Source organism: Mobula birostris, chromosome 14 (assembly GCF_030028105.1).
Source record: "Mobula birostris isolate sMobBir1 chromosome 14, sMobBir1.hap1, whole genome shotgun sequence".
In the NCBI taxonomy this organism is placed as follows: domain Eukaryota; kingdom Metazoa; phylum Chordata; class Chondrichthyes; order Myliobatiformes; family Myliobatidae; genus Mobula; species Mobula birostris.
In genome coordinates, this window is record NC_092383.1 from 72,449,280 (window position 1) to 72,468,245 (window position 18,966).

The following is an 18,966-nucleotide window of genomic DNA, read 5'->3' on the forward strand; positions in this document are numbered from 1 at the left end:
TCACTGTCCATCTGCTCCTGTCTTCCAGCTTCCCTTCCAAATCCAACAAGAGGCTCGTTCTGCCTCTTCCCCCATCCTACAAGCTGCTTGTTTTTTGCTGCTTTCGTCCAGGCCCAGATCTGACAACAACCGCCATGCTGATTTGGCTGGGAAACCTCTGCAGCCGATCTCCACAGGGAAAAACCATGCCTGCCATCCCTCGTCTTTACACTCCTGCACTAAGGGCTGGTACTTCAAGGCCTTTCTCTCGTGGGCCTCTTCCCATCCCTCCTCCCACGGCACAGTCAGCTCAACCAGAATTATTTTTCTGTCTTCAGTTGACCACAGTACAATGTCCGGGCGTAGGGTTGTGTGCACCACATCCGGGAACTGCAGCCTCCTTCCCACATCAACTCTCATCTCCCAGGACCTGGCCGTCAGCAGTAGATTGGGCTTTGGTAGTTTGGTTACGAAAGGCCCAGCTCCCTCTTTGATGAAGGTGATGGCCTTCCTCAAATCTGTGCCAGTCATCCTCTTCTTGCATCTCTCCCGCTCTAGTGTGTCAGCAAGAGCCAGAAGCACCTTATCATGGCGCCACCTACACCATCCTTGAGTTAGAGCTGTTTTATACCCGGACAGTATATGAGCCAGTGTCCCCTTTTGACCACAGAGCTTACAGTTCGGGTCCTCTCTCATCCCCCATGTGTACAGATGTAATGGTGAAGGAAGGGTGTCATACACGGATCGCAAGAGGAAGGAAATACGGAAGGGCTCCAGTCTCCATAACTCTGCCCATGAGATCTTGCGCTTAGGCAGATCCCATTTTGTCCAGGCCCCCGGGACTCTTGTTCCACTGCCTTTGAAATCCGCTTCTCTTCCTCGCGGATCCGTACTTCTGCCTGTATCATGTCTCGCCTGTTCCTTATGCTAACATTTCCCCACTTCTGGAAGTGAACTGAGCCGAGGCCTTGCCGCCTGACGCAGGGGTGGCCGATGATATCTCGCAGCTTCAGAGAACACATTGCCTCCTCCACAGCTGCGTTGGCTGCCCACTTGTGCCCAGATCTGGTTGTAACGCTTGCTTGGTTTACCAAGACATCATTGGAATCTCTCAAGCTTAATAAAGCTCTGCATTTTGCCACCTTGAATTCCTCCACAACAGATGACAGGGGAAGCTGCAGTTGCTCAGAACTAATGTAGAGGCCCACCGAAGAGAAACTTGGGGGAACTCCCATCTCCGCAGGTGCTTCTTGGGTTTTCCTCTCAATGCCCTCTACGGCAGTCATGGGGAACTCATAAAGTGCGAAGAGCCAGAGAAGCCTGAGCAGAATGCCGTATTGGTACAGCCAGGTCATTATTCTTTACAAAGGTTTAATGGTGTCGACCACACACAAGCAACACACTCAAAATGCTGAAGGAACTCAGTAGGTCAGGCAGCATCCATGAACGAACAGTTAATGTTTCATTGTTTCCTTCCCACTTTTCCATCTGTTTTCCCACACACTTCCTTCTCCTCACATTTTTGGTGAGTACGTCCCAAACAGATGTGATAGCACTTGAAAGGGATCACAAAAGATTTAGAGAGGTGTTTCCAAATCTAGGGAAGATAAGTTGTAAGGAAGGATTAGCTAGGCTAGTGTTACACTCTTTAGAATTTGGGAGACTGACAGAAGATTTGATCAAATTGTTTTAAAGGGAGGACAACATATTATGAGCAGTAGAGACCGATTTCCCTGATCAGAGAGCACTAAAAGAGAATTAGAATGTAGTCAAGGGAAAATCTTTTATTGTAAAGGGTTTAAGGGTGGAAATGTCCTATTTAGCCATCTAGAACATTATAGCATGAATGGCCTTGTTCTGTGCTGTAAGCTTCGAGGAACACCCAATTACTGCCAGTGAAGTGGTAAGGAAAGGTTAGATCTCACCCCTGCTCCTTTCTGTATAAAATGCTGTAAACTCAGAGCAACACACTCAAAATGCTGGAGACGCTCAACAGGTCAGGTAGCATCTAGGGAGAGGAACAAATGGTTGCTATTTCGGGCAGGGTCCTGATGAAGAGCCTCACTCTGAAATGTCGAGTGTTTGCTCCTCTCCATTGATGCTGACTGACTTGCTGACTTCCTCCAGCATTTTGCGTGTGCTGCTCTGTATAAACATGCTTTCAGTAAACCTGCTAGCAAGTAATGCCACTGTAGAAGAGATGATGGTCAAGTTCTCACCCAACCTTAGTCTATCACACACTACCAGAAAATAATCAGAAATGGGACAGCCAGATCATCTTCTAAACAGCACCCAAGTCAGGCATAACAACAATATTTAAACTGTTAATTAACAATCAAATTAATAAGGATCTTCCTGGACAACTAAGATACACGTTTTATTTATGATATTAAAATTGTAAAAAAATATAGCGCATAATTAGTCCCATGGTGATACTTTAAAGTTACCAGGGTTATTATTTATGATGCTACCAGACCCAATCGATACAACATATTTATCTTATCACGCTAAGCACAGCTGGTACACAAGGCATTGTCGGGAGTCCTTTTGCAACCTCCGACACTGCTCCAGGCCTATGGCAAAGCTTGTCTGATAAAGCTGCACATTTCGCACCAGCCTGTCGCCAGAGCAAGGCATCATTAGCATAGAGCAGTTTACGTCCCACTGTGTAGTTATCATGAGGTCTTTTTGCTGTTAACACAACCCAAACATAACATAGGCTTCTTATTTTGTTTTAAAATGAGGCAAGTATTTTGTCCGTTTTCCCTTATAGTTATGGCTGAAATACATTTTAATGTACAATTGAGAACTGTGCATTGCTTCTGAAACCTGTTTTCACACATTAGTGGAATCTAATATTAGGAAAACAATACAATGTACATTTGCAACTATCTTCCAAGTTTTACATAACGTATAGGGGATATCAGAGGCAAGTTCCCCCCCCTCCCCCACAGAGATAGTGGTGGGTGCATATTATGTCCTACCAGGGGTGGTAGTAGGAGGCAGATACATTTGGAGTATTTAATAACAATCTCAGATAGACACATGGATGATAGCGAAATGGAGGGCCATGTGGGAGGAAAGGGTTTGACTGATCTTGGAGAAGGTTCAAAGAACATGGGTCAAAGAGCCAGTATGGTGCTGTCATGGCCCATGTTTAAATTTCTACCTGCATACAGAATAGTGTCTGCATAATCACCAAATTAAATACATTTAAATTTTCCATGGTATCATCTAATACAATCCAACTCGCGCTTCACAAATGTCTCCACAATACAAGTGACTGCAATTTAAGAAATCAAAGTACATAAATGTACTTAAAGAGTTACATAAATGCTTTCAGTCACTTAAGATTTTAAAGTCATATTACTGTAGTTGAAAAAAAATCAGAGAAAAAGCATTAAGCATAAATATCAATAAAGTATTTTTGTTCTGTATTATATTCAATAGGATGCTAAAGTCATATTGCTTTAAGATATTGCTTCTGGGTATTTTGTACCTCACGTTCTTACAAAGTGGTTACACATAAGTTCCAAAAATAATTCTGGGCTTGTGTCAGAGTTAACAGATCTGATCACACAATTCGGTGCTGACATATTGGGCTGGATTTTGTAGCTTGTGGAATAACAATGATGCCTGCATCCCTCCGTCAGGAACTGACACTCCCAGTGGTATGGACTCTATTACAACGATGACTTTTGTCACATTTCTTCTTCAAGTTTTCTTACAACATAGGCGCCGTTCAGCCCATCGGATCTGTGCCAGCTCTCAGAGCAATCTCATTCCCTCACTTATTTCCCTTAAAATTTCTCTCTCTCCCATTCTTATAAAGTCTATCCTGATTCTCCTTCCATCTACTATGCAGGGGATAATTTACAGCAACCAATCAACCCGTCAATCAGCAAAACTTTGGAATGCAGAGGAAACTGGGACACCCAAGGAGAAAGCCATGCATTCACAGAGAAAACATGCAGACTCCACCCACTCAGCCTCAGAAGTCAGGATCAAACCAGGGGCAGCTGCAGCTGCGAGTCGGCTGCACAAGCTGCTGCATGGCTGTGCCTATCAGAAGATGCCTGCCAGCCAGCAATAAGCAGCAGCTAAAATGAAGATTTCTCAGCAGCCAGGAGCTAAATTCATATTTTTTAAAAATGTGTTACCCTTCATAACATAAGAGTGGAATACACAAACGTTTGTACTAGAAACAAAATATAATAAGCCTTTTAAAAAACATTTTTCCATTATTCTAAGTGTTTTCTTTTTCTAAAACAGGGAGGCAACTCAAGCATGATTGTGCTGTAGGTGTATCTCTTTCATAGATGTGAATTGTACATTTGATACATTTGTTATGAACTGCACAAACCTTCTTTATACTATACTCTCTTTATTAAAAAAAATAAAAATATTTGAAAACCCCTCATGTTTAACTTTATTTTAGAACCAGATATTTTAAAATCAGCAAAAAATTCCATATAAAATATTTTTATTAGGCTGCATTTAAAATTTTCCAGTATTGTGAATTGACTTAAACACCTGAAATTTCAGTGAAGTTACTGATTTTCTTTTGATTACATGACAGGAAGTTGAATTGCAAATCTCTCCCAATATCTCTCTCACACACACACACACACACAACATTACAATACTAATACAGTGTTCATAATATAGTGGATTCCAGTTAATTGGGACACACTAGGACCAGTACATTTTGACCAAATTAAGTAGCTGTCCCAATTATCTGAAGTTTCATGGAAATAGTTAAAAATATATAAATAAGACAAACTACCGTTTAACTGTGTAATAAATTATATATTTAAATGAAATACAGAACAAATTAGAACACTATCAATATTACTACAGGACTATAAAATTGTATTAGTTCATAATGGTTACCGGCAGAGATATCCATTGAGTCGGTGATGGCATAGTACCTGATTGGTAAACTATCCATTATTAACCCCTTAAAGCATTGAGGTTTAGCATTTTTACCCAATAACAAACAATTTCTTTTTATCAGATCCTGATATATTTGAACAACACAGTTATGTGATGCATTGCTTCCTTCAAACCTGTAAGGGTTGTGTGTTTGTAGCTAAGGGAACCATCCAGCGTGGCACGATGGCAAAAAGGGAAGCTCATCGGCATTGCACGTCCTCAGTGTGCCCTTTCTTGAATTTAATATGGTATATACATTTCTATCGAGACAACCAAGCATCTGTTTAAAATCTTTGTGACCCAGCTTCTCAGCTAGCTCCTCTGACTTTTAAAAAAAACATTCGTCCACTGATTGACTGACACACAAGCTCACACACACCACTACCCCCCCCCCCCACCTCAGCGGGTTACAATGGAAAGACCATTGATTGAGGACTTCTTCTTCAACATCTGGATCCCGAGTTTCATACTGTTGTTTTTGAGATGTTCCCTTATGTCTCACGTGTAATGCTCATTCTTCTTGAAGTTTACCTTGCTGATATATCAAATGTGCATTTGTAGATTTTGGCCTTTCAGTTATCTATGCCAGCTGATGATGAGTGGTGTTAGGCAGATGGTTTTTACTTTGGTCCAGTAGGGTAATTTTTTCCATTGAGCGTCAAATCTTTTTGTGGCAAGGGTCTCAAAAATATTTAAAGTCAAAGTAAAAAAAAAATATTTTTTTAAACTGCTTTTTGAATCAGTATCCATCAGCCCAAATGGGTAACATAACGCAAGCACATGGAAGTTATCACTCTAAGCATAGTGTAGTATCTAATGGCCACACAAGGGCATGTGACTGACCATCTGCCATCCTGATTAAGCAGCATGGTGTCCCAAATAAATGAAAGGAATCCCTGTTATTTTCTCATTTTGTTTTTGTTCTTTAAGAGTTGTCCCAAATAAGCGCCTGTCCTGTTTAACCGATGGCCAAGTTGAACCTCTGATAATAACTAGGATTTCCATGCGTGCCATGTTTAATATAGAATATCATCTCATTGTCAGTTTAATGGTGAAACAATGAGAATGTCAATCTTGCTGGAAAATTCAACGTGTCAACTGTGTTGAACCTCATTTCTAAATGCACACCATTCAGAGTCTCCTCTCCTCACTATTCAAATGGAAAGTTTTTCAGGTGGTAGAATTCTACATAACCCAGCAAGTCTCAGTTCCACTCGACCTAATTTTCACAGCAGTGATTTGTATAGGATAGTCTCAAGGAAAAAGAATATGGGATAAATTTTCTTTGATTTTCTTCAATATCTCATCTTAGGTCTTTTTTTTCAATACCATTGCTCTCAATAGCTGATTGATCTCCTTCCATCTCTTAGTCCTTCCAATCCAATAAAGCAGCACTTAGTTTCATTCCAGATCGGCTTGAATTGTGAACTTCTCTCTGACATTCCACACTACAAAACTAATGCAGCAATCATAATATATTGAAGATTGATGTTTTATGAGTAATACAGTATGGATGACTCAATCATGTCCTTAAAACATGATGAGGCCAATGCCTCTCTAAATCCTTAGATCATCAGCCATTCAATCCTGGCAATGCCATGTACAAGCATAACCAGAGGGAAATTATTGAGGTTAAAAACACAAACACAAGGAAATCTGCAGATACTGGAATCTCAAGCAACACACATAAAAGTTGCTGGTGAACGCAGCAGGCCAGGCAGCATCTCTAGGAAGAGGTACAGTGGACGTTTCAGGCCGAGACCCTTCATCAGGAGTAACTGAAAGAAGAGATTGACGAAGGGTCTCAGCCCGAAACATCGACTGTACTTCTTCCTAGAGATGCTGCCTGGCCTGCTGCATTCACCAGCAACTTTTATGAAATCATTGAGGTCATAGTTTTATGGCATTCTAGGTGTCCTTAAAGGAACTTAAGTTGTCTTTATAAGGATAGATAGCAATGAACGTAACCTAGAGAGGCAACTGTTCTGATAGTCACCTGGCTGACCTTCCACTTTGCTCTTAATCTAAATCTGTGCTCATCCATCCAGAACTTGTTCTTTCCATTTCTGTACTCAGTGTCATACGATGATTGCTCATGAACCCTGTCTTTGCTGGCCCACGCTGACACCAGATAGAGCATTGCTCTCTGTTCTGATCGTTGCCTTTGAATGTCTGTTTCCCGTTATCTTTCCCAGTCTCCTGAACCTCCTCCATAACACCACATAGGAACAGAATTAGGCCATACAGGCCATGGAGTCTGCTCAGCCATTTGATCGTGACTGATTTATTTTCCCTTTCAACCCCGTTCTTCACAAGATGCTTCTCTGTGTTGTATGGAAACTGCAATGCAGCGGATAGGAGGCGATTCTGGCATCTCACACAACTCCGATTTTCTTTGCTCCAAAACTGATAATGGCATCTTCAGCTACGACCCCCTTCCTGAACATGTACCACATCTTTCTCCTTTAAAGTGCTCAATAAAATACACCTTTCTACAAATGTTTGTCATATCACCTCCAGAAATTAGATGTTAATTTTATTTGATGATTCCTGGGAAGCACCTTTGCAGATTTTACTACAGACCTCAGCTTGGATCAAGCAAATCAAGACTACTGGTGTACAAGATGATAAGAGGCATTGATCGTGTGGTTAGCCAGAAACTTTATCCCCAGGGCTGAAATGGTTAACACAAGGGGGCATTGTTTTAAGGTGCTTGGAAGTACATACAAAGGGGATGTCAGAGGTAAGTTTTTCAACACAGAGTGGTGGGTGTGTGGAATGTACACACAGTGAGGCAGATACAATAGGGTCTTTTAAGAGTCTCTTAGATAGGTACATGGAGCTTAGAAAAATAGAGGGTTATGTGGTAGGGAAATTCTAGGCAGCTTCTAGAGTAGGTTACATGGCTGGCACAACAGTGTAGGCTGAAGGGTCTGTAATGTGCTGTAGATTTTCTATGTATAATGTTCTAAATTCAACTGAAAATAAAAAATGCTGGAAATCTGTAATTAAAGCAAAAATACGAGAAACACTTAGCTATTAGGCAGAATTTGTGAAATGCAAACACAGTTAACTACTCAGGTTGAAAACCCATAAACAACATTGTTGATCTTGTGCTTCCATTTATTTATTTCAAAGTTTAGTTGTAATCCTGATATTTATCACAATTTGAGCTATCAGCTCTTTTATTAAAAACTGTAGAAATATAGAGCACAAGAGGAGATGGTTCAGTCACATCCACGCCTGCTGAAAGTGCTTGTGGACAAAGCTATTTCAAAAATGATACTCAGAGAATGGTACCTCTTGCCCTTCTTTTATAAGTCTTTTATATATTATCCAGGTCTCGTTATTTATCAACTTTTGAAAATGCAAAACTCTTTGATATTTCCTCTCTATCAATGTTTATCACATAGCACTTCACATGCCTCCACAGTGCCAGTGCCTACATTATCCCCCTTTCTCTGATGAAGAATTCAAAATACTCAAAGCATTACACATTAACTTACATAAACTGGGCTTCAATTAAAACTCCATCTGAAGGCACCTCTCTGTCATACAAAAAAATTCAAGAACAGCAAACCTTCCAACATTGTCGGAGTTTATAGAAGGAAAGGTCCGACTTTCCCTCTGAAACTCCATCTTCTATGGGCCTAAACTGTTGACATTGCACTTGTTTTTTTTTTAGCAATGTTAAAGTAATGTAAAGCTATTTAAAGCAGTGTCTGATAGATTCCTGATTAGTAAGGATGTCAAAGGCTACGGGGAGAAGGCAGGAGTACGGGGTTGAGATGGACAATAAATCAGCCATGATAGAATGGCGGAACAGACTCGATGGGCTGAATAGCCTAATTCTGCTCCTATGTCTTATGGTCTTTTGTTTAGAAAGCAATTTAGCTCTATTCTCCAAAAGGTACAATTATTAAGCAAACTATCTAGTGGAACAGTGAGAAAGAGTCTTTGACCTTTTTCTCTGTTTTCACACATGCTGCCCCAAGAATTTCCAGATTTTATTCCGGATTTCTAGCTTTGACAGATTTTCTGATTTGCATATGCTGTAACCAAATTATTTGCAGAAGATTTAGTCACTCTCCCTCTTTTTCTTGCCTGTGCACAACTCAGAGAGTTGATATTCTGAACTTTATGGGAATGATACAAAAAAGTCCACTGTCATCAGTATGCACAAAATGCTGGAGGAATTCAGCAGGCCAGGCAGCATCTATGGAATAGAGTAAACAGCTGACATTTTGGGTTGAGACTGAAACGTCGACTGTTTACACTTTTCCATAGATGCTGCTTGGCCTGCAGAGTTCCTCCAACATTGTGTGTGTGTGTGTGTGTGTGTGTGTGTGTGTGTGTGTGTGTGTGTGTGTGTGTGTGTTGCTTAGATTTCCAGCATCTGCAGATTTTCTTGCAACTGTCATCAATATGAATACTTTCCCATTGTTCAATTTAATTCCACAGACCAAAATAAATGTGAAAACATATAAATCATTGAAAATAAAATTTAACTGGCTGAAAAGTGAGTGATATTTCATTAATTTAAACATAAAAACACAGTTTGACAAGTTGTGACATCTATTCTCCAAATGATTCTATACATGAATGCAATCCAATGATTACTCATTACAACCTTGTGCCTGAAACCTTAACCATCAACTTGATAAAATGAGTTCATCTTGTAAGCTATAATCAGCAGAATAGAGGACTACAAAATGGCATTCATGCTCTGATACAAAAGGGAAGAGAGACAATTACTGCCAATCACTCTGCAATGAAGCATCATTGATCTGTCCACAGTGATTTATCTGTCAATTCAATAATCAGCATGCCTTCCCTACAAAACAACAGTGAACAGCAGACAAGTGTCCCTTTGTGCCAATGATATGCCCAGCAGGTGCTTGAGGTAAGAGGCAAACTGTTTTTCAATCGAAAGGACCCATGCACAGCTGCTGCTAAAACCGGACACAGCTTGGGCACAACTCTTTGGTTATTGTCTTGGTAACTGTGGCACCATTTCTTAACAACATTTGTATCAGTAAATCAAGACTATTAGATTATAATGGAAAATCATGTATTCTAATATAAGATTATTTTAGAAATATTTAAAACTCAATGAATTATTAGCAGAAGGAAAGATAAATGAGTCTACCTTTAGCTTTCACCTCCCTCATTACTTGGCAATATACAAGGGCACATGTAAACAGAAACTATAACTCTTAGATCAAATCCGTCAGAAGAAAGAAAAGGGGATAATAAATACATAATTTCAAAATGATTAGTGAAAAGAAAAAGAGGCCATGATGCATTTAAAATTAAACCGGTCACTTTTTTTCCAATTTATAAAGTAGGAACTATAAACCGTAAAAAACATAACTATAATGCATGTATTATAGAACTAATGATTATTGAACATGTTGCACTTAGTTGCTTCACAGATTCATCCAATACTTCAGTCAATGCCACCATTGTTAGCTTCTGGACAGCCGCCAAGAACACAAGCAGTGACAGGTTTTCCCCTGGAATAAGCTTGCTCCAACAACACAAGTGACCCATCCAACAATAAGACTGAAAGCAAAGAATATATTGAAGCAAGTCAAATTTGAGCAAGAAAGATTTTATGCTCTTTGCAGAGTTTTCTGGTCCTTTATTAACTTATAAATGGGATAATAACAACAGTACTGTACTCCTACACTTAAGATGATTCTTTGGAAATTTGGAAAAATGCGAGTCTAATTCTTTACATTCCTAATTGGGTGAAGCAGGACTAATTGGGATATGCCTTTGAATAAAGTTAAAATATAAATGATATCCTCACTTTTTAAACCATCCCCTTTACTTCCAAGGATTTTTTTCTTTATTCCACAAACACTTTTCCTGCTACGATGGGCAGCTGTGCAGTAACTAAAAATGCACCCCTGCATTTAGCCTTTGATGCTGCACAGCTGGAATTTTCCTTTATATACTGTTTTGTTAAAATGCCAAGCAGTTTTCAGGCCACGTAAAAATTTCCTGCTCAGATCAATGGTTGGTCTATGCAACTGTAATAAAATTAGAGGAAACATCGTTTTAATGGATATTGTCATATTTAATAAAATTACAGTTCAAATTCAGTTAAAACGTTAATGCGGAACTTGTTCCCAATTAATCTCCAGCAGTTTTCTCTGTCACGTGCAGAAAATAGAGAATAGCAAATTAAATCAATCACAGACATCCTTTCTCATCCTTGTTCGTATTTTCTATAAATCAGTCAAATTTTGCAGTCAAATTTTTTTTTTAAATTAATATTGTTTCATTAACTTGCACTATAATTTTCCAGAAATTAGTTGGATACATAACTTGTCCTAACTTTGAAAAGTCCACCAAAATATTCAATTGCAATGCAAGACTGTGATATGCTTCTTAATACTGGCTCCTCTATTTGGTAGTGGTGTTACCAGCCCTGTAAAGTACTAAATTAGTATATTTTTCCCCTTGGCATTCTTGAACTCTATGAGACACATTCATAGACAGAATAGCATTGTTGCAAAAGAAAGTACGACAAGGTACAAGTGAGGTTAGAGATATCTAGAATTAATCAAACCACAGATAAGAGAATACTGATTTTAAAATCTCAAAATAACAAGACTGAATTTCTACCATCCCTTATATATTAACCAAGATGTGTGCAGTCATCACTTTAATATGTAGAGAAATATTCTAATGATAACATGATTGAATAGCAAATGAACTTTCTGACATTACATCGGTTCGGCTGAACAAGTTACAATACATGACACCACACCTATTATAGGATCCATTCTTAACATCTGAAATACATCAAATTCTTCACCTCAACATTTTCTTTCCAATACAGTATCCTTAAATGAATACATGCTTGGAAACGTTGGGCAGAATTCAGTCATGTACACAGACAGTTCTCCTTGGTTGTATGATTCATAAAATATTAATTCGGGGGCGTGGTAATATGTCCTCCAGCTCAACCTTTCAATGAAAGTAGAACTCAAATAGTCTCCCTCAAACCCACCTTCTTGCCCAGTCCTCGTATTTCCCAAATTTGAGATTCATAAAAATCGATCGACAGCTTTGAATAAACTCAGCAACTGCATCCCTCCAGAGCAATGAAACCCTTTTTAAAATCTACTGTACATTGTTTGGTCATGCTTCTTATTAAAGTCAACTTATTAAAATGATTGACTGACCACAGAGAGCGCCACTCATTGATGACATTATCCACCATCTTATGGATATATATTGTCACCTTCCACAGAAAGGAGTTCCATATTGGTGCAACTTTTAGACCTTGGATATCACTATGAGGATACGTTCTTTCACAAACTTTAATGGCGATACTCAGCAATAGAGCATATATTGAAGACCGTAAGACACATGAACAGAATTATGCTACGCTGCCCATTAAGACTGCTCCACCATTCCATCATGGCCGATTTATTATCCCTCTAACACCACTCTCCTGCCTTCTCCATATAACCGTTGATGCCCTGAATAATCAAGAACATATCAACCTCTGCCTTTACATATACTCAATGACTTGGCCTCCACAGCCATCCGTGGCAATGAATTCCACAGATTCACTGCCCTCTGGCTAAGGAAATTCCTCCTCATCTCTGTTCTAAATGGAAATCCCTCTCTTCAGAGGTAGTGACTTCTGGTCCTAGACTCCCCCACTGTGGGAAAATCCTCTTCATATCCACTCTACTTAGGTCTTTCAATATTCGATAGGTTTCAATGAGATCCCCCCTCATTCTACTAAACTGCAGTGAGGACAGGCCCAGCGCCATCAAACATTCTTCATACATTATCCCTTTCATTCCCGGAACCATTCTCACAAACCTCCTCTGAACCCTCTCCAACGCCAGCGCACCTTTTCTTAGATAATGGGTCCAAGACTCCTCACAATACTCCAAGTGCTGTCTGACCAACACCTTACAAAGCTTCAGCATCACATCCTTGCTTTTATATTCCAGTCCCCTTGAAATGAATACTAATGTTGCATTTGCCTTACTTACCACTAATTTATGTTGCAAGTTAACCTTTAAGGAATCCTGCACAAGAACCTCCTTTGCACCTCCTTTGCACCTCTGATTTTGGAATTTTATCCTCATTTAGAAAATAGCTTGTACTTTTAGAAACATAGAAAATAGGTGCAGGAGTAGGCCATTCGGCCCTTCGAGCCTGTACCGCCATTTATTATGATCATGGCTGATCATCCAACTCAGAACCCCGCCCCAGCCTTCCCTCCATACCCCCTGACCCCCGTAGCTACAAGGGCCATATCTAACTCCCTCTTAAATATAGCCAATGAACTGGCCTCAACTGGTTCCTGTGGCAGAGAATTCCACAGATTCACTACTCTCTGTGTGAAGAAGTTTTTCCTAATCTCGGTCCTAAAAGGCTTCCCCTCTATCCTCAAACTGTGACCCCTCGTTCTGGACTTCCCCAACATCGGGAACAATCTTCCTGCATCTAGCCTATCCAATCCCTTTAGGATCTTATACGTTTCAATCAGATCCCCCCTCAATCTTCTAAATTCCAACGAGTACAAGCCCAGTTCATCCAGTCTTTCTTCATATGAAAGTCCTGCCATCCCAGGAATCAATCTGGTGAACCTTCTTTGTACTCCCTCTATGGCAAGGATGTCTTTCCTCAGATTAGGGGACCAAAACTGCACACAATACTCCAGGTGTGGTCTCACCAAGGCCTTGTACAACTGCAGTAGTACCTCCCTGCTCCTGTACTCGAATCCTCTCGCTATAAATGCCAGCATACCATTCGCCTTTTTCACCGCCTGCTGTGCCTGCATGCCCACTTTCAATGACTGGTGTATAATGACACCCAGGTCTCGTTGCACCTCCCCTTTTCCTAATCGGCCACCATTCAGATAATAATCTGTTTTCCTATTTTTGCCACCAAAGTGGATAACTTCACATTTATCCACATTAAATTGCATCTGCCATGAATTTGCCCACTCACCCAACCTATCCAAGTCACCCTGCATCCTCTTAGCATCCTCCTCACAGCTAACACTGACACCCAGTTTCGTGTCATCCGCAAACTTGGAGATGCTGCATTCCCTCATCCAAGTCATTAATATATATTGTAAACAACTGGGGTCCCAGCACTGAGCCTTGCGGTACCCCACTAGTCGCCGCCTGCCATTCTGAAAAGGTCCCGTTTATTCCCACTCTTTGCTTCCTGTCTGCTAACCAACTCTCCACCCACACCAATACCTTACCCCCAATACCATGTGCTTTAAGTTTGCACACTAATCTCCTGTGTGGGACCTTGTCAAAAGCCTTCTAAAATCCAAATATACCACATCCGCTGGTTCTCCCCTATCCACTCTACTAGTTACATCCTCAAAAAATTCTATGAGATTCGTCAGACATGATTTTCCTTTCACACATCCATGCTGACTTTGTCCGATCATTTCACCGCTTTCCAAATGTGCTGTTATCACATCCTTGATAACTGACTCCAGCAGTTTCCCCACCACCGACGTTAGGCTAACCGGTCTATAATTCCCCGGTTTCTCTCTCCCTCCTTTTTTAAAAAGTGGAGTTACATTAGCCACCCTCCAATCCTCAGGAACTAGTCCAGAATCTAACGAGTTTTGAAAAATTATCACTAATGCATCCACTATTTCTTGGGCTACTTCCTTAAGCACCCTGGGATGCAGACCATCTGGCCCTGGGGATTTATCTGCCTTCAATCCCTTCAATTTACCTAACACCACTTCCCTACTAACATGTATTTCACTCAGTTCCTCCATCTCACTGGACCCTCTGTCCCCTACTATTTCTGGAAGATTATTTATGTCCTCCTTAGTGAAGACAGAACCAAAGTAATTATTCAATTGGTCTGCCATGTCCTTGCTCCCCATAATCAATTCACCTGTTTCTGTCTGCAGGGGACCTACATTTGTCTTTATCAGTCTTTTCCTTTTTACATATCTATAAAAGCTTTTACAGTCCGTTTTTATGTTTCCTGCCAGTTTTCTCTCATAATCTTTTTTCCCCTTGCTAATTAAGCCCTTTGTCCTCCTCTGCTGAACTCTGAATTTCTCCCAGTCCTCAGGTGAGCCACTTTCTCTGGCTAATTTGTATGCTTCTTCTTTGGAATTGATACTATCCCTAATTTCTCTTGTCAGCCACGGGTGCACTACCTTCCTTGATTTATTCTTTTGCCAAACTGGAATGAACAATTGTTGTAGTTCATCCATGCAACCTGTAAATGCTTGCATTGCATATCCACCGTCAATCCTTTAAGTGTCCTTTGTTTCTGAATTAACTATGTCACTCTCCATCTTAATGAAGAATTCCACCATATTATGGTCACTCTTACCCAAGGGGCCTCTCACGACAAGATTGCTAATTAACCCTTCCTCATTGCTCAAAACCCAGTCCAGAATAGCCTGCTCTCTAGTTGGTTCCTCAACATGTTGGTTCAAAAAACCATCCCACATACATTCCAAGAAATCCTCTTCCTCAGCACCTTTACCAATTTGGTTCACCCAATCTACATGTAGATTGAAGTCACCCATTATAACTGCTGTTCCTTTATTGCACACATTTCTAATTTCCTGTTTAATACTATCTCTGACCTCACTACTACTGTTAGGTGGCCTGTACACAACTCCCACCAGCGTCTTCTGCCCCTTAGTGTTACGCAGCTCTACCCATATCGATTCCACATCTTCCCGGCTTATGTCCTTCCTTTCTATTGCGTTAATCTCTTCTTTAACCAGCAACGCCACCCCACCTCCCCTTCCTTCATGTCTATCCCTCCTGAATATTGAATATCCCTGTACGTTGAGCTCCCATCCCTGGTCACCCTGGAGCCATGTCTCTGTGATCCCAACTATATCATAATCATTAATAACAATCTGCACTTTCAATTCATCCACCTTATTCCGAATGCTCCTTGCATTGACACACAAAGCCTTCAGGCGCTCTTTTACAACTCTCTTAGCCCTTATACAATTATGCTGAAAAGTGGCCCTTTTTAATGCTTGCCCTGGATTTGTCGGCCTGCCACCTTTACTTTTCTCCATAGTACTTTTTGTTTCTACCCTCACTTTACACCCCTCTGTCTCTCTGCACTGGTTCCCATCCCCCTGTAGTGAACTAACCTCCTCACGCCTAGCCTCTTTAATTTGATTCCCACCCCCCAACCATTCTAGTTTAAAGTCACCTCAGTAGCCCCCGCTAATCTCCCTGCCAGGATATTGGTCCCCCTAGGATTCAAGTGCAACCCGTCCTTTTTCTACAGGTCACGCCTGCGCCAAAAGAGGTCCCAATGATCCAAAAACTTGAATCCCTGCCCCCTGCTCCAATTCCTCAGCCACGCATTTATCCTCCACCTCATTATTCCACCTACCAAAGTACATGATCATACACTTCCCTACACTATATTCCATCTGCCACTTCTCTGCCAGTCTCCCAATGTCTAAGTCCTTTTTCAGCCTCTCTGCTTCTGCAACACTACCTGCCCCTCCAGCTATCTTTGTAGCTGTTGCAAACTTGGCTACAAAGCCATCAATTCCATCACCCAAATCATTGACCTGTATCATGAAAAGAAGTGGTCCCAATATCGACTCCCGCAGAACATGATTAGTTACCACCGGCCAACCTGAAAAGCCCCCCTTTTATTCCCACTCTTTGCCTCCTGGCAGTCAGTCAATCTTCTACCCACGTGAGTATCTTTTCTGTAAGACCATGGAACATTTGCCTCACCATGCTACTGTCCAAATTTCACTGCGAGGGGAAAGTAAAATTAATTACAGCTTTTAAATGACTTGAATTAATTGTAACAAATGCAATTTTAAATGGATGCTCACCATCTGTTTAATTACATAAATAGTGACTGTCAGTCATCAAGGATATAGCACCAGAATTAAGTCACAGCTTATAATTTGACATTTTCAACAAGACCTGTAGCCAAAATATGAATGTACAATTTTAGAAAATTTCCAAATATTTACAAAGATAAACTTAAATCCATTCCCAACACAGTAATCTTGAATTATATATGTTCAAGGGTGGGTGTCATTACTATCTTAAGTAGTAAACTCACTGAAATATAATATCAAATGAACAATCACCCATTAAAATATAAACTTTTTAATTCCTTGCAATTAAAAGGACTTACAGATTCCATCCACAGTTGCCAAAAGTATACTCAAATATTTGCATCAGATAATTGTATCATAACTAGTTTTTTTAATGAGGGGAAAATGCAACACAATCCTTTCTCATAAATGTATATATACATGTATACATACATTTACCACTGTTTCACTGAGACATAATAGCCTTCCTTGGTGCAGGTAAGAACTAATCTGTGCCAGCAGAAAGCAATGGATTTCCAAATGATACTTGTAAGCATGTAATAATGATAATACATTATGTAAGTTTATTGAAATTGACATTTTTAAACATTTCTTTGCCATAAAGGGGGTGGCATCAGGGACAGTTTTACTTAGAAGTGATCCTCTCCTAAATAAGGGCAAACAGAAATAAATTTGGAATAACAATTGTTTCAAGGTTCTAATTTATTTTTTAATGTAAGTTTACCAAGGTTACTAATTACTCATTTGAAGTATATTCATTGATAGTATTTTTCAATTTAAATTAAGCCTTTATATCTATGATCACATATGAATACTAATTAGTTAATCTGATCAACCATTCCAGTTAGCTCATCACAGTACTGCATTTTAAACCCCTTCGTAATAACGTTGGTTACATAGTAAATACATGTTGGTATTGTGTATTTATGCACATTTTATTTCATAGCCATCCTTTAACCTCTAACTTTATTTTTATACAATTCTTTATAATTGTAAATTATAATTATTTAGTTAAATGTTGTTGTTTATTTGTTGTATGTCATGCCTCGTCCAAAAGGCCACAGCAAATTCCTAATACATGTTAATGTATATGGCAAATAAAGTAGATCCTTGCTGAAGTGCCAGTCCACCCACGTGATAAGTTCCTCATCTCCACTACTACTATCTGTGATTGATTTTTGACAGAATAGTTCACCCTGACACTATAAACTTCAAAATATTATCTTCTTATCAACCCATGTTAGGGAGGACAAAATACACTTGCTTAAATTTTCAAGAAGAAAAACTCACAGTGGTTATAATGGGCAAAGTTCACATACTGTTGCAACTTTTTTGAGATGCCAGTAGGAAAGAACTGGGAATACAAGTGCTAGCAACAAGCAATGAGATCATTACAGTATTCAGGATAAAAATTTGATAAATTTTATAATAAAAATTGTAATAATTGGAATTCATATATCATATAAAATACAATTACAAGAAACTGATTTGTAGATATTAAAGGTTTTGCATTTATATGTAATCTAAAATATATTATTTTAATATTTAACTGTTCAAAAATGTAAGACCTGTATTTAATCACAATTATTCTTAACCGGGTTTTTTTTTTAAATGTAACAGACAAAATATATTTCTAATACTCTCTCTAGGGTATTGTCTAGAAGTATTTTTGTTTTGTTAGATAGGATTGTAATGTACCAGATTTCACCAACTTATTTCAAAAGCAGAGACACTCAGGAGTGTACCCCTCCACACAAGTGATACTTGAATGAAAGGAGCAAACTAACTGCTGTATCATTTGTCTCAATTCAAGGAGTGCTGCACAGTATGGAAGAAACAATGTACAACTACAGTCAAAAGTCTATTCAAAGTCAAGGGTAAACTACACTTGGACTTGAATGGCCTATATTCCACCAATTTAATAAATGGTAATAACAACACAAAAAATCTACACCACAGAAAGCCACCCAGTGATGGCCAAAGGCAGAATATAAAATTTAAGCAAAGTATTTATAACCAAATAAATAAAAGTTATTGACAAGTTGATTTCTATTTAACCAGTCTGCTGCAATAGAACAAAGAATACTGTACAGAAACATGTCCTTCATCTCTTAATGTTGCACTAATGACACCTAAATCCATTTTGCATGCACATTGCCCATATCCCTCCGATCCCTACTATT

General features: G+C 39.5%; 1 protein-coding gene across 5 annotated transcripts in view; it reads right to left on the reverse strand.

Moving 5' to 3' along the window:
* celsr2 (cadherin, EGF LAG seven-pass G-type receptor 2) overlaps window positions 1-18,966 on the reverse strand; it is a 363,567-nt gene that overhangs the window by 338,970 nt on the left and 5,631 nt on the right. The gene's annotated exons all lie outside the window — the stretch shown is intronic.